Consider the following 17,983-nt stretch of genomic DNA (forward strand, 5'->3'; position numbering starts at 1 on the left):
TGTCCATGGGTCTATAAACTACTCCCGTCAGTGACTTCTTTCCTTTGCAGTTTTCTCTTAACTACTTCTACATCTTGATCTTCTGAACTAAGATCATTTTTCACTACAGCACAATCTCATCTTTCTTTTAAAAAGCTATCCTAACTCCTATGTTCCAAAATGTCACATATTCTTGAATATTCAGCACTCAGCATTTGTCACTTTGTAACTACATCATTATAATTGCTCTGTCATATTATATTGAGCTATATCTATTTGTGCACCTTCTTATGAAGATAAAGAGCCTTTTTACATTTTTATCCCTACCCTAGCCTTTTTTTCCCTGTTGCAGTCTTATATTTATAAGTTCATTCCCTTCTTATCACATTCTGGTTATCATTCCCTTATTTTGTTATCCTGCACTATTGCCATGTCCTTTCTCTTTAACTTTCTAATTCTCCCCTCACATATACCCTCATCCCACTATTTAGTTTCAAGCCCTCAATGCAGCCCAGCCAAGGTATATGATCTGTGTACCACAATGACTGCTCTGGAATTGGGGTAGCATACCTTGTAAAATGGCCTTCTCTGCTGGTCTTCGACAGGATCTTATGAGCCTCGGGCAGATGAGGCAGTAAAATTTTGGCACAGCTCTCAGCTCTCATTGTGCCTTTCTCTCATAATACTCTTCGTTCTGTAAAGCAAATCAGCACTTCTTTTCATTTACAGGCTATAGACATCACTGGCTAGGTCAGCATTTATTGCCCACCTCTAATTGCACTTGAGAAAGCGATGGTCAGCTGTCCTCTTGAAATAGTGAAGTTCATGTGATGTAGATACACCCACAGTATTGTCAGTGCTTGGAGGGAAACTTCCAGATGGTGGTGTCCCCATATGTGTGCTGCCCTTGTCCTCCTAGATGGTCGTAGTTGTGGGTTTGGAAGATGCTGCTGAAGCAGCCTTGGTGAGTTCCTGCAGAACTCTTGTAGATGGTACACTCTGCTGCCACTGCCCGTTGGTGGTGGTGGGTGCCAATCAAGTGGGCTGTTTTGTCTTGGATGGTGTCAGCTTCTTGTATGTTGTTGGAGCTATACCAATCCAGGCAAGTGGGGAGTATTCCATCACACTCCTGACTTATGCCTTGTAGATGCGAGCAACACTGGCTACTCCTCATCCCTAATTACTCTTAAGAATGTGGTGATGAGTCGCCTTCTTGAAGTGTTGAAGTCCGAGCAGTGGACATACACTCAGAACACTGTTAGTAAGGAGTTCAAGGATTTTGACCCAGTGACAATGAAGCAACAGTTCCAAGTCAGGGTGTTTTGTGGCTTGGAGGGGAACTGCTCTCAGGGGAACATACATCTGCTTCCTTTCCCTAGGTGGTAGAGGTCACAGGCTTGGAAAATGTTGTCAAAGAAGCCTTGCTGCATTCCTAGCTGCAGTGCATTCTATAGAAGGTATACAGTGCTATAACTGGTGGAGGGAATGAATGTTTAAGGTGGTGGCTGGGATGCCAATCAATCAGGCTGCTTTGTTGTAAATGGTGTCAAGCTCCTTGAGGGGTTGTTGGAGCTGCATTCAGCCAGGGAAGTGGAGAGTTTTCCATCACATTCCTACCTAGTGCCTTGTTGATAATGAACTGGCTTTGGGGAGTCAGGAAGTGAGTTACTCTGCACAGAATCCCGAGACTTTAGCCACTGGCTAGCCCAGTTCAGTTTCTAGCCAATGGTAATGCCCACAGTGTTGATGGTGGGGGATTCACCAATGGTAATACCATTGAATGTCAAAGGGAGATGGTTGACTTCTCTGTTAATGGAGTTGGCCATTTGCCTGGCGCTATGGGGAATGAAAGTTACTTGCCATTTATCAGCCTGACCTTGAATATTGTCCATGTCAGAATGCTGGAGAGCTACAAATGAATGCATCAAGGATTAATTTCTCTTCTATGGTATCAGGATTAAACCTCTGTTTCAGGCACTATGAGGTCTATAGTACTGAAGTCAGTTCCTCTCCATAATGGGTCTGTGCACCCAATCACAGAGCATTATCTGTACCTGCCACAAGACTGCCCTAAGTAGATCAGCTGAACTTAGAAATTCAGTCAGATTTGGCTGTACTCAGGAAGAGCAATGACAGGAAAATCTTTACTAATACATTTTCAGAAAAAGAAAAGAATATAGCAGATTAACACTAAATAAAACATCAGATTTGTCTGGGCAGTTTGAATTTTTAAATTACTTTTATGAGTTAACCTCTGTTGATGGTTCACTGAGTAAATGCATTACTTGTTGAGTCATTCCATTCAGCGCATTGGCAGGATCAATTCCCAATCACAGCTGAGTCAACTAGACACAGCTTGGGTGGTGGGGTCCAGTGGACTTCGCTCACATAAGCTGGGTAAAGTTGGAGAAAATAGTGCAGCATTTTGTTCCTGTCACTATGCAGTGACTCCTGCAGTTTATTGGGTGAGAAAAGGTAGTTTCGCTGTGTGGCTCCTTGTGATAACAGACCCTGCTGACACTAATTGTCAGGATTCACACGTGAAGACCAACAATTTACCTATGGCACGAAAGAACTGTCAGGACCTGTGAACTACCAGCAAGTGTCAGCACCATGAGGAGGGAGAAGAAGAAATCACAGGGAAATTAAAGAGATCCTGTCCAGTGGAGACAGAAATCTTTATTTTAAATGCTTGGTATCAGGTGTGCTGGGTACATCCTCTCCTGATTAAGACCCCCCCAGCAGAGAGTAGCTATCACTGCACCATGTGGACAGACATTTGACATCAGTCCATTGATGCTTCTCTCTGGTGACTTCCTCAGGATATATTAGCTCTCCTTTGAGGCTGTGTAATTGTTACTGTTTATTTAAAGCATATTGAACAAACGTTATTAGCACAAGGAGTTGCTGAGAGCAACACTGAATTCTTTACACATTGTAATTAGGAGCTTTAGATGGCAAGGATGCAAACACACAACGGCTGCTTGTGGTGTCATGCTGAGACAATTAGCAGTCCCCTGACAGGACCACTGGAGTGGCAGCGGAAGGGAGAAGAGGACTCCACAGCCTTCAAGGGAACATTCTGCTTAATTGCCAATCATCACAAGAAAATCTGTCGTTTCCCAATCTGATTTTAACGTGCAATTTCCCCTTCTTCTACATGCAGAGGCTTCAGTTACAGTATCCTGGAATTTCCTTCCTAAATGTATCTGTTTGCCAGGAATTTGAGTAGGGGCAATGAGGAATGGTTAATATTTTTTTCTGTGGTGTATGATTTGGAGAGGAACTGCCGATGATAGTATTCCCATATGTTTGCTGTCCTTGCTCTTTCTTCAAGGTGGTAAGGTGTACATGTATGGAAGGTATTGCTGAAGGAGCTTTGGAAAGTTGCTGTAGTGCATACCTCACTTCCTCTTCTAAAGCTTTCATGTGGACTCCCTTGCACTCCACTGATACAGTACCCAACCCTCAGTGATACCTGAAATAAATCCAGTGGTTCCCAAAAATGGAAGATGTTTTTCTCAATTTTACTTCCTTCAACTTTCTCCCTGTGTGGTTAGTTGGGGTGGGGGTGAGGGGTGGTATGGGGACGGGGGCGGTGATGGCGGGGGTACGGGTGTTCAGTGGCTAGTGGCGGGTGGGGGCCAGAGTGCACGGGGCAGCTCGATGGTCAGGGGGTTGGTGTTAGCTGGAGAGGTTGTCAGGGGGAACAGTGGGAAAACTTAAGTGCCAGGTATTGTCAGGAGGTGGTTGAGGGGCAGTTGGGGGCAGGAGTAGTTGAAGCGAGAGTAGTCATGGGTAGTGTAGTCGGAGTGGGTGAATAGTCAAGTGAGGTTAGCGAGGGTCCCATGGAGGGTTGGGTGATAGGGAGGGCTTTCAGGGATGGTGTTTCGGGATCAGGAACTATTCCTTAATGACATGGCCACTCATGTAATTCTGTGCGGAATCTTTGCACTATAGCAGATGAGAGCCGCAATACCTGCCACAGGTCCACCCAGTGACCATTGAACTGGCCATTGGGCTGCTCAGATAAAATTCACATACCTAGACTGATCAAGGGGAGCCCTTCATACATAATCCGGTGAGGTTCTCTTGTATTATTTGGACAATCTAGGACTGCAGAGGGGGGAGGTTGTGCATCATGAGAACATCAGGGATCATCACTCCTAATCCGATGAGGAAGATGTGAAGAATGTTGCTGAGTCAGAGGCACAGCATGAGGAGTCTTGTCATATCTTAATTATAATCCACAATGGAACCTTCCAGATACTGGCCAATTTGTAATACCAAACCTCAGATGGCTTGTGGCAGCCATATTAAGTAAGTAATTTTGCATGTTTTTTTAAAAATCCCTTGTAAAGCATATATATTTGACCAGCCACTGAAATTAGATCTGTATCACACATGCACATGTCATAACATTGTGACAAGATGTACAACGGAGGCTTGAGACATTCTCATAGACGCTTACTTCCTGTCATCCTGATGCCCTTCAATGTCAGTGCAACAAAGACTCAGTATAAAGCATATTGGCCGTCACCCCATCATCCAGCACCCAGGTTCACATAGCTGAGGAGCTGACAAAATACTGCCAATTCTAACACTAGCAGCCCAATGAGGGAGCAAGATTGTAGATGACATCTAACAATAGATTCATGGAATCATAGAGGTAAACAGCACAGAAAAAGGCCCTTCAGTTCATTGTGTCTGCGCCAGTCAAATACAAGCCATCAAATCTTTCTAATCCCAATTCCAGCACTTGGCCCATTGTCTTGTATGCTTTGGCATTGCAAGTGCACATCAAAATGCTTCTTAGATGTTATGACAGTCTCTGCCTCCATCATCCTTTCAGGCAATGAATTCCAGACTCCCACCACCCTCTGGGTGAAAAAGTTTTTCCTCACATCCCCTCTAAACCTCCTGCCCCTTACCTTAAATCTATGGTTTCTGGTCATTGATCCCTCCACCATAATTTTATACATCTCAATTATGCCTCTCTCAGCCTCCTCTGCTCCAAGGAAAACAACCCCAGTCTATCCAATCTCTCTTCATAACCAAAACTCTGCAGCTCAGCCAATGTCTTGGTAAGTCTCCTCTGCATCCTTTCTCGTGCTATCACATCCCTCCTGTAATGTGGATTCCAGAACTGTGCACAATACTCTACCTGAGGCCTAACCAATGTTTTATATAGGCAATAAGTCTTGCATGGATGAATGATGGCAGTCAGTTGACATAGATACATTTGTCCCACTGTGTCAAAGCTTAACAAATGCAAAGTCTAAATACCTACGAACACCTTAGGTGCCCTTTTTAACCTACTGCCAAGTGCTCCTATGAGCAACAACACCTCTGCTTACAGCTAAAGTGGAGGCAGGCTGATAGTTGTGCTACCCTGTGATCTGGGATGACTTTGGTGGCCATCCTTGAGCTACCTGAGGCTTGGAACGCTCCAGAACACTGATGGGCCGTCTGTTATCACAGCCACTGGAGGCTGTGGGGTCACTGGTAGACGGGGTAAAGGAACCACTGTCCACACTCAGAATACCCTGAGAGTAGTCCCTTGGTATGGAAGGCAACTGCTCATTAAGTACACTTGTATCCCTCTGCTTATATGCGGAGGCTAAGGAGTTGATGGGAGTTCTAGGTACCTTGCTCCCCACTTGCCTTGTCACTGCTGCATTGTGTTTATGCGGGTGTGTACATCTTTCTTGCATTCATTCACTGGTCTGCTCGATCTGCCTCTCTGTGAGTGTTTCCAGCCTCTCAGTGGAGGGAAAGATGTACGCAAATCCTTGAAATATGATAGCGCTCATAGTACGGATGTACTCCTCCTCCTTATAGCCATGTTGGTCTGGCAGCTTCAACAGATGTTCCCCTGCCTGTCACTGGAACTGCAGTAGCTTACATGCTGTCAACACCAGCATCTTGGCAGCAGCATGGGGCTCAGCATGAACCTGGCCTTCCTGTTCTCTAACAGTCTGTGCCCTCAATTGTCACACCCTCCATCAGCTGTGGCACTGAATCTAATCATAGATATCCACTGATGTTAGAGTATCTGAGTTGGTCAAGGGTAGAGGAGAATGATGTGATGGTGCACTCTCTGAGGACTTCTCTTCCCATTCAGAGATAGACTACTGGCCCCTGTTCTTGTGGATGACCGCCCTTTGGGATTACTGAGACCTGCATGTGAGAACATAAACTGTGCCTGGTGTTAAGCTCAACATAAGCACTGCACCTCATGTGTCACCCTGACGCCCCTTTGTGCTTCTTGGATAGACACGTCTGTCTCACAATCGGTAAATGTATGGTTACCCTGTGACCCAGCAAGTTTCAAGGCTGCCTCCTCTGACAGTAAGAAATCTCACAACACCAGCTTAAAGTCCAACAATTTTATTTGTAGCAAACGTCCCAAGCTTTCAGAACACGTTGTTCCTTTGTCAGGGAACAACATGTTTCGAAAGCTTGGGGCGTTTGCTACAAATAAACTTGTTGGACTTTAAGCTGGTGTTGTGAGATTTCTTTCTGTTTTACCCCAGTCCAACGCTGGCGTCTCCACATCATCTTCTGACAGTGTCAGCAATCAATGATGCCTTCAAGAGTTTTTGCCTATTTCTTGTGGGCCAGTTTCTCCTGCAAACAGAAGGAGGAAATCTTAACAGCCCCACATAGACTAGCATAACACCTATGCTGGTGGCAGCCCTTTGGCCCATGATGGGACTCACGAATACCTCCGCCATTCATCTGCTGTCAATGAACAAAATGGAGATATCCATGCTGGCTGCCACTGGGATTCCATCATCCATCAGAAGGCATTTTCTACTGATTCATGCCCTTGTCATCATGTAGTTAGTCACATGTGTTAACTCATGTGTTGCCAAAGACAAGTTTCAAAGAAGAGAACAGTCTGGAGAACTCACCCTGGCAAAGTGAAGGAGGTCATTGACCCATTCACAACACAACCTTCATGTTTGAGATGGGACTGGGGTGATCCCATGGCTGCTGACCTCCTTTGCAATCATCATCCTGGCTTACTGAGTCAGATAAGGTGAACTCTTTTTACTATCTCATGAGAAAATGACCTTCTGCCTTGCTCTTCCAGCTAGGAGGAGAACCTGCAAGGAGGCATTGCTAAACCTTGTATTCCACCCAGTTTCTTCTCTCCCTCACTTTGGCAGTGGCCTCTTGGTCTGCTCATTGATCACCTGGTTGAGCTCCCAGAATACTTTAGACAGCAACAGAGATGAAGGAATTCACAATGAGGCTGTCTGAAGGTCATTGGTACAGCAATTAGATTGAACAAAATAAGACTGAATGCAAGGATTGCAGGACTTAATAACCTCAGCACCTGTCCCTTGATCAGCTGACACTGAGATCAGTACTCTGTCCCTGTTTGGGCATTGGACAGGCCCCATGCTTCCTTGTCATTGTATGCTGTTTTCTCTAGGGCTTGGTACTGTAGAGCACCCACTTCTGGACCAAGTTGAATAAGCTCCAGTGTAATGCTGTTAAACATAGAACATAGAACACTACAGCACAAACAGGCCCTTTGGCCCACGAATTCTGGCGACCTAGTGGCTTTATATTCTCACCAACTATATAAAACGTGAAATTTCCCTGTGTGCAGTGGAGGGTAGCTACATCCTTGGTGTTGATGGTTTGCCCACCATAAGCCATTAGTCCCACTTGGGTGCTGTATATGGATTTAGTTTCTGAAACATTTGGCTGGACAATATGCTGCACTTTGCTCCACTGTTAATCTTTATCTTGCGTTATTGCAAATTATGTTGAAGGTCATGAAGATCTCACCCTTTTCTCTGTGCAATCAGCCATGATCGATTGAATGGCAGAGCAGGTTCAATAGACTGAATGGCCTTCTTCTGTTTCTCTGTTTCAAAGAACAAAGAACAAAGAACAACACAGCACAGGAAGCAGGCTCTTCGGCCCAATGAGCCCGCGCCGCCATTTCAACATTGTGAGTCCCCTCTTCCACCCATGACCCTTGTCTGCGCTGATGGCACTCCACATTGGAAACCAGATTGAGGGGAGACTAATTTAGGGACAATTTGTTACACCAATCAGCCTAAGAGCACATCTTTGGGGTGTGGGAGGAAACTGGAGCACCCAGAGAAAACCTACGCAAGCAAGGGGAGAATGCGCAAACTGCCACAGACACTGGCCCAAATCCATGTATCTGCACAGCAAACAGTGATAGTCACTGAGCGGTCGTGTTGCCCATCAGCTGGCCCAGTTTAAGCGTACACTAACAACATGAAGCACTAGGCTACTCTCGAAACATCCAAAAGCTACTCTCACACGACCCACCACAGGTATGCCCCTTGTTGGACAACAAGCCGGACTGAAGCACCTGTGGATTAAAAGAGAAAAACATCAATAACTTGCACATCTTATGCAAACATTCAAGGGAATCCCCAGAAGCTCAAAAGTAAAACAAGTGAGCCAGAAAATATGTTGGAAGGTCCATAGGAATCAATAGTTTCTATGGTCCTCTCACAATAGGCTATTGTTAGAGGCTCTATGGCTTTGCTGCTTTGCTGAGCTCCAATTCATTCACCTCGCCGATGCTCCAACACATGGGGGACTGGCCAGCTGTCATGTTGCTGATGTGGTTTCGATCTGCAGCCCTTAGCAAAATGATTCCATTTCCTAAATTTGTTGTATCTTTTACCATATTCAAAACAAGCTGTTCTATTCTGAGGGTGCTGGCCACTGCAGATGGAGCAGGGCACTCCCTGTACTGTGATTACTTCTGTTTCCCGCCTAAAATCTCTGCTTCTTTTTTCTGATTGTTTGTTTAACATACAGAGACAAATGGCTGTTTGTAACATTAGATCTTTCTCTTGCTGCAGCTGCTTGTGGACTAAATCGCTGTGAATTCCACAAACTATATGATCCCTGATTAGTTCATCAGTGAGAGGTCCAAATGCATGTGTTTTTGCCAATATTTTCAGGGTGGCTGTATAAGATTGTATTGATTCATCTGTTCTTTGGTTTGTTGAATTGAAAGCATGTCTCTTGAGGGTTATATTTTTTACCAGGAGACATTTCTCAAACTTTTTCAGGATCATTTCAGGGCCCTCTTTTTCCTTCTCTGTTAGGAAAACTAATGGCTCGAATTTTTTGATGGTCTTGTGGCCTGCTAACTTTGAAAGTTGATATCTTTTTTTTGACTTGTCAGACAATGTAGCACCGCAGTAAATATACAATTCCTTCTTAAGCCTTTCCCAACTATGTGCAACTTTTTCATCTAAGTTGAGTGAGTCAATGTAGCAAAGTCCTTGTGCCGGAATGCTAACTTCTGACATCAAGTAAATATGTTGGTTCCCAAATAACAGACGAGGACTTATAACAATGAAAAGTTTATTCCTTAGCTTAGCAGCTATTTCAACATTTGTGCTCTGTCTGTGCTCTCAGGGATAACGCCAGGCTCCCGCCTCATGACCCCTTCTGTAGCTGTGTCCTCATGTTATCATGTGACCACTCAATCTACAGTAACAACAGAAAAAGATATGCCAAAGGTATTCTTGAAACCAGCCATATGCTCTTTTTTGCAAGCAAATAGGGACCCTAAAACTCATTTGAGATCCCTATTCCACATTGGATATCCCTGAATGCTGTGCTAGCTGCATTCAGAAAAACATGATCTTACATGTAGACTGCCTGGCACCCATTAAAGAAACTACAAGATACTTCCATCAAAAAGCTTATTTTTGTTGAAAATATTACCTGAATGTGCTACAAGTGGTGCAGGAGTGATTCGCTTGGTTCCACTGCAATGCCAAAGGGCAATGCTGGTTCTCATTCCACCCCTCTTGATCACTCCCCCCACACCACCACCCACCATTCCCCAATTGCTACCCCCCAACTTATATTTGCCTGTTCCCATTTGAAGGCCATTGCTGGATTCACAGTGGGACAAAGTCCAATGCTGATTTGCCAGCATCATTTTAATACAGCACAAGGCTCGACATTGACTGTGCCTGAGGCAGACTTATTCTGGACAGAGATCATTCTCTGTACCCTGTTCATACTAGCGTGCTAATTTCTGCTCCATATAGCCAGTGGAGAGAAAATGTACTCTTAATTGCCTGGGTTGAATTTGAACCAATTCCTCAGACAAAGACGAACAACATTTGGGGAAAGTTTGGTGAATAAACGTGGGCCATCAGGGTGGCTTGGGCACAAGAAGATGCTATTTTTACCAGCCACCAAGAAAGGCAATTTAGATCTCAAAAAAAGTGTTTTTTTTTCAATTTCCTGCCTATCTTTTCTCTCTGGGAATTACTGTTTCTTGGTGAGGTTTGGCTCTTTGGGTACCTGCGTCTCTCCAGCACTTCAATCAAAAAGTTATTTTTCACATATGACCCTGAACAGTGGGTTCAAGTAGTTATTTAGCTATGATTGTGTGTGTGTGTGTGTGTGTGTGTGTGTGTGTGTGTGTGTGTGTGTGTGTGTGTGTGTGTGTGTGTGTGTGTGTGTGTGTGTGTGTGTGTGTGTGTGTGTGTGTGTACGTTTGCAGGGGCAGAAGAATCACAACTGAACTCAAAAATGTCTTCATCTATCACTCATACAGGTATACTTACTTGCAGGAATCACTCTCCAATGATTGGGAGCAAGAACTCTTACTGAATTACTTGCTCCGTAACTCGAAGGTGGTGGCACAGTTCCTGCCTTATCTGAATTCAGATAACTCAACACAGGCTGGGGATCAATCCTGGGAGCTACAGGTCAATATCCCTCAGCATCCCCATTTCCCCTTAGACCCATTTGAATGCAAGTGCATAACAATCTTCACGCAGAGCTGGAATGCTTTTCTCTTTATTCTTGCGATGTGGGTGATGCTGGCAGATCACTGAAAATATGGTGATGGGCTTTCTTCTTCAGCTGCTGTAGTCCTTGTGCCGTCAAAGAAAGTTTAAATTTATTCATTCATTTATTAATCACAAGTAAGGCTTACATTAATACTGCAATGAAGTTACTGTGAAATTCCCCCTAGTCGCCACACTCCAGTGCCTGTTTGAGTCAATACACCTAACCAGCACACCTTTCAGACTGTGGGACGAAACAGGAGGATCCGGAGGAAACCCACGCAGGTAAAAGGAGAATGTGCAGGCTCCACACAGACAGAAACCTTGCTGGATTGCTGCATCCTATAGATATATTCCAGCCACAGTGTACCAGTGATGGGGGAGTTGAACTTTGAATCCAGGAAAAAGGATACCAGTCAAGGAAACTGCCCTGTCTTAGACTCTGTACAGCTGCTTGATTGTAGGCAGGTAAGCAATTGCCCTGCTGACTTGGAACCTTACAGAAGATGGAGAGATTTTGAGGGATCAGGAGGTGAGCAGTTCATCACCCGATCTCTGTCTTGCTTCGATCATCCTGGTGTTAACATGACTGGTCCAATTCATCTTCAAATGTCTCCCAAATTTTAACTTTGAAAGTAACAGAAAGGCTGATGCCATTGAAAATCCAGATAGATGACTGAACTGTCGCTTGTTCATTATTTGACACTTACACAGTGGGAGTGTTTGCTGCCACTTGTCAACCCAAGCCTGGACGTAATCCATGTTCTGCTGTAGGTTGGCATGGGCTGCTTTATCACAGGAGATGCAACTGAATACTGTGAAAATTGTTAATCCAACGTCAACATCCAATTTCATGACAAAGAGAATGTCATTCCGTGCCAGTGTGATGAAGAAAGAGATTGAGGTCGCCAAAGGTTTGTGGGTTACTGGGAGAAATGGGTCAGAACCAGCACGGAGAGGCAATCATCATTGGATTGCCATTCTCCTCCTTTTTATTTACCCGGGCCAGGCACTGCACATTTTTCACTAATCTGCTGACCTGGGGCTGCTGAGAAATGTGCAGCACAGCAGCTCCGGAGTCCTTCCAGTACAACACGGTCGTGTCAGGGGAAAGAAAGCAACAGTCCCTTTTTATAACACAAATGGCCGTACACCAGATAAGTTTAAAAGCTCTGGCCATTTTGAGAAGCCAGGGTGAAGCTAAGTGTGTAAGCTGAGTGGGTGAGTGGTTAGGGTGGTTGTGATGGGAAGGGAATCGGATGGTCAGGGAGTAGTCGGGGGTTTGGCTGGTCAGGGCCTGTGGGGTGGTCAGGGGAGATGAGGTGGACGGTAGGGAGACGGGATATTGGGTGGCTGGCTTGTGGGAGTTGGGTGGTCGGGGTCAGGTGCTTTGAGGTAGGGGTGGCCTGGGTGATGAGAGGGTGTCAGCTGATGGAGAGGAGAGGTGTTTGGTGCAGGATCAGAAGGATTGTCATGAGGAGAGTAATCCCGGGGTTGGGGTAGCTAGGGTGGGGAGAGTAATCAGGGGGCTGGAGGGGGTGGGGGGTAGCTGGAAGATCGGGAGGGAAGTCAGGGGTTTGGGGAATGTAGTCAGGGTGGTCAGGATCAAAGTAAAGGTTAGTTGGGGTTGTGGAGGACAGTTGGGTGATAGTCAAGAGGGAGTGGGGATGGGGATAATAGTTTGGGTAGGAGGGCTGGGGTTGGGGGGGGTGGTGGGTGGCACTCATGGGACCTGGGCAGGCTAGTTGGGGATTGGGATGTAGTTGTGTGGGATTGGTAGTTGGTGGAGTCAGGGGTAGTCAAGTGGGGGAAAATTAGTTGGGGCATTGTTGAGGAGGATAGAAGATGGGGATGAGGGATATTCTGCAGTGTGGGTGGGTGATCAGGGGTGGGGCTGTTGGGCTGGGGGGGCTTAGTCAGAGGGGTGAGGAAAGTAGTTTGGGAGTGTGGGGTTTATTGGGAATTGGGGAGGGTAATCATTGGGGTGTGGATGGCCAGGGCCATGTCAATGGTTGGGGTGGTGGTCGGGGGGACAGTGGGGGATGTGCAGTGCTGGAGTTGGGGGTGGGTGATCGATACCATAGTTGCCCAGAATGTAGTAGTGTTTGATGCTTCTACCGATCACTGTGCATTTGCCAACCAATTAGCGTTCTCTTCTGAATCAGTATAAATTGTTCTTTTCTCCTTATGCTGATATTCTTGTGTTGTCCTGATGAGTGCAAGACAAAAAGCTTTAACAAGTCTTTTTTTCCCAGCAATATTTAAGTTCTGTACTACAAACAATGACTATTGATTTTAGTCCTTCTAACTTCTTTTGGGTAACTATTCTACTAAGAGGATAGGAACCATCCAAAGTCTTGGATTTAAATTGGAATATTCAATTGTGGGGTAATTGCCCATTTGAAGTTTTAACTCCCTGGGCATTTCCCACGCAGTACTTTCATGGGGTTTTCAGGGCAGGGAGGAGGGCCCACCAATGAATCTTTTGGGGTCCCTGCCAGGTACAACTCCTCTGGGGAATGGAAGTGTTTCTCCTTCCATCTCCAATACTTTATTTTCCTTCAACTGCATATGATCACTCCTGAATTGACCCCGTAGAGATTGAGATTCCTCAAACACGCTTCCTGTGTGCATCATTGCTTATCAAAGAGCGTTCTATCTATGTTGAAATCAGAATTGACAAAGCTAGTGTGGTACTAAACCACAAAGCACTCAGCTTCAGTTTCTGGTCTGTGCTTAGTTAGCTCATTTCTGATGAAGTATTACAAATAGCCTGAAGGCCCCTGCGCTATGACAGGGACAAAATATTCCCTGTTCCAATGCTTCTTACACAATAATGCACAAACAGAGTCAGATAGCTTGCCACACCCACTGCTTAGTCTCACATATTAAGAATAGCCACTTGTATAAAACTGGACCCAATCTCAGCCTCTTCAGGCAGGAGGTGAGAAATTCAGGGCAGATTGAAGATTAAGGGCATTGATTGATTAAAGGAGCACAGGAGGCAAAGAAGCTTTAAGGGTTAACTTACACTCAAAATCTCTCTCACACGCAAAACTGCAGCAGAGGTTGCTAAATGAGCAAGGCTTGTGAGGAATGTAGGCTAGCACTATTTACTCAAACCACAAACAGAAGCAGGAGAGCGGAAATACATGGAGTCAGACAAGTGAAAGCCCTTTTCAGGGAGTTCGGTGAAGCGTGCCCGTGGCTTTTTTCCCTCCTAATGCAGTATCTATTGTTAGGTAATGATGTTCCAGGTGTGGAATTAGCCTTCAGGGGATTTGGGCAGAGTGAAGAAAAGCAAAAGGAAAACTGAACCACAGAAACCATCAAACTACTATTTCTGTAAGTGCACATTTAAACCCGACTGAGGGGTGTAACAGTTAGCCTTGTGTTGGACTCAGTTAATTGGGAACGAAATTGGAAGCTGCAAGACAAGTTCCTGCTGGTGTTTATGGGCTAGTTTTACGACCACCAATAAATGAGGCAATTTAGAAAGCAGAAGGTGAATGGCTATGGGGCTGTTTAAGCACTGATACCTGTCGTTTATAATAGGAGGCCCTGGACGTATAAATAATTGCTTACCTTTTTTCCCTGCACCCTCCCCGTTTCTATGAGTGTTTTCATTGCCTGTGCAGGCTTTCATTGCAGAGGCTGACTGCGGTTACTGGCACTCTCGTCTCTTGAATCAGAAAGTTTTGGGTTTAAGCCCATATAGGCTTTTAAACACATAATCTAGGCTGACATGTGGAGGAAGTGCTGCTTTGTAGAAGGTGTTGTCTTTCAATTGAGATGTTAAATATAGGCATATCTGCTAACTCAGGTGACTATTTAAAGCTGTTTTTATATTGGTGTCAGTGACCCAGTCTCCATCATGCATGTTTTATACTGGATTTCCCTGAGGCCATCTTTAATGAATTTGATAGGTTTACTTTGGGGTTACTGCTAGCTGTGCATCAGCACTAAAATTTAAAAGCACTAAAGATGCTATGGCATGGTTCCTTGGCATTCCTCCCTCAGCCACCAGTAAAACAGAACAGAAACCATAGTATTGGAAATTACACAGCTAGTATCCACCATCATCAGAAAAGATATAAGGTTCTGTAAACTGTGGGTTGGATTTCCTTTTACTGTCTTGTCATAGTAATTATGGCAAATATCCGGTTGTGTGTGTAGATTGAGTTTCCACTGAACTTCTACCAAAGTCACTGTGGTGGAGGAGCAGAAACGCTGAGGAATTTCAACCCCACTTTCTTGGATCTAGAAGGTAAATCTCTTAATAGTGACTAAAATAAAGAAAGTTGAGGTTATAACCAACAGTCATAGGGCTTGATTGTTAGATACAGTGGAAATTTGGGTGGGGCACCCAATCTGTTCTGGTGCTAGTGTGGAGGCACTGATCAATTTCAGTGACTAGCCCACAGTTAAGTGAAACAATTAAGTGCTTCTTTTTGGGGCTTCTTTCTGGGAAGATTCATCAGATAGTTCTTTTCATGTGCCCAATGAGTAAAACGAACTCAAAATAACTTAGGGACAAATTAAGAAGGGCAGCCCCCCCAAAAAGGAAGGGGGGATGGCCCGAACAGAAACCAAAGTCCAAAAGAAACTTAAAACATTAAATCAAAATGTGATTGTAAGGGTCTATAACACACCCCAGCCCCTGCGGTGCCTAGCGGGCATGGAAGGCGTCGACTGCACCCGTGGACACCGCATGCTCCCTCTCCAGGGACACCTGGCCGCGAACATAGCTGCGGTAGAGGGGCAGGCAGTCGGGATGGACCTATTGATGGCGCGTCTTGCCAGGGCCAGGAGCAGGTTCACAAAACGTAGACGTGGTCCACGGACTCCTTGAGGCCACAGAAAGGGCAGTCTCGGGAGCCCGTGTACCGGAAAAACCTATGGTTGTGCGGCACCGCTGCGTGCAGCAGCCTGCACCCCAGGTCCCCGAGGTAATTGGGGGAGATCCCTCCATAGAGGGACCTCCATCGGGGACCTCCGCTACCTGGCGGTAACAAGGCCCGCCAAGGTGTATCCGGGCGACAGGCAAGGACGCGGTAGTGGAAGGTGTGCAGCAGCAGCCCGTACAAGAAACACTTCCGCGCGGTGGAAAAGGGCACGGAGGTCATTTCCACGAGACGGCTCATGCAGTGGGGCGCCTGTCCCGGAGGGAAACAATTACGTAGTCAGTGCTAATAATATTTCTCACTCTTTGTAATCATAGGAAATTTAGTGTGCCTACTCTTAATTATACAGGCAGCCTGCAGCTCTGACAGAGAATACCCACTTTATACAGATACCCAGAGAAACCTTTGAAAATGGAGACAAATGAAACTGGCAAGAAACAGAAGGAAATAAAAAAAAATCATAGAGTCATAGAGGTTTACAGCATAGGAACAGGCCCTTTGGCCCAACTTGTCCATGCCACCCTTTTTTTAAAAACTCCTAAGCTAATCCCAATTGCCTGCATTTGGCCCATATCCCTCTATACCCATCATATCCATGTAACTAAATGCTTTTTAAAAGACAAAATTATACCTGCCTCTACTGCTACCTCTGGCAGCTTGTTCCAGACATTCACCACCCTCTGTGTGAAAAAATTGTCCCTCTGGACACTTTTGTATTTCTCCCCTCTCATCTTAAACCTATGCCCTCTAGTTTTAGACTCCCCTACCTTTGGGAAAAGATATTGGCTATCTAGCTGGTCTGTGCCTCTCATTATTTTATAGACTTCTATGAGATCACTCCTCAGCCTCCTATGCTCCAGAGAAAAAAAGTCCCAGTCTGTTCAACCTTTCCTTATAATGCAATCCCTGTAGCATCCGATAGTAAATCTTTTCTGCACTCTTTCTAGTTTAATAACATCCTTTCTATAATAGGGTGACCAGAGTTGTACACAGTATTCCAAGTGTGGCCTTACCAATGTCTTGTACAATTTCAACAAGATGTTCCAACTCCTATATTCAATGTTCTGACCGATGAAACCAAGCATGCCGAATGCCTTCACCACTCTATCCACCTGTGACTCCACTTTCAAGGAGCTATGAACACGTACCCCCAGATCTCTGTGTGCTGTAATTCTCTCCGACGCTCCTACCATTATCTGAGTAAGTCCTTCTCTGGTTCAATCTACCAAAGTGCATCACCTTGCATTTGCCTAAATAAAACTCCATCTGCCGTTCGTCAGCCCACTGGCCCAATTGATCAAGATCCTGTTGCAATTGGAGATAATTTTTCCACTGTCCACTGTGTCACCAATCTTGGTGTCATCTGCAAACTTACTAACCATGCCTCCTATATTCTCATCCAAATCATCAATATAAATGAGAAATAACAGTGGACCCAGCACTGATCCCTGAGTCACGCTGCTGGTCACAGGCCTCCAGTTTGAAAAATAACTCTAAACAACTACCTTCTCATGCTCTAGAACCTTGTAATGTAAACAGAAATACATTGATCTATCGCACTAGGAAAAGAGAAATAACAGACTCATTCACGAATGTAACCTCCTTTCCCATCAAGCTACATTCTCGCTGAAGATCTGTGTGCAAAACACCAAATCAGACCACTGGCGGAGTTCCTGTTTGTTTTCAACATCCTCACTTCAAGAAACTGGGGCATGGCTAAAGTTAGAATTCAGTAAAGTCAGTGTTCAGGACAATGAATTGTAAAATACCCAGGAAAAAGACCACACACCATTCCTGAATTTGTGTTGAGTTCCATTAGAACTAAATAGAAAGCCAAGGATTGTAAAGTTGGAACAGAAATGGGAGATAGCTGCATAATTGGAGTTGTGGACAGAAAAGACGGTATCAATTTTAACCTACATTGATAAATGGAAGAAACCATAATGTTACGAGATCATTGCCTCCTCTTAGTGAAACTCCTAACATTTTAATCTGTATTAAAGCTTTGTGAAAAAAATGATGAATTCCAATGACTGGGGAAAAAAAAATCAGATACTTGAAGCTGATTCTGTGGTCATGAAAGGTCACAATGTGCCAACCTCATATCGATGGCTGCAGAATGAGGTGGACCTTAATTATCTATTACTTTTGTTATGTTCTATGTATAGCAATTGCTTTCTTGTTTTCAATACTTAATAACAAGTCTTTTTATGTAAATCTGGTATTATGCCCCAATTTGTGATTAATAAATGCAAATACCTTTTAGGTGCCTCT

This window comes from Carcharhinus amblyrhynchos, chromosome 4 (genome assembly GCF_965287045.1).
Source record: "Carcharhinus amblyrhynchos chromosome 4, sCarAmb.v2.hapA, whole genome shotgun sequence".
NCBI classification, from domain to species: Eukaryota; Metazoa; Chordata; class Chondrichthyes; order Carcharhiniformes; family Carcharhinidae; genus Carcharhinus; species Carcharhinus amblyrhynchos.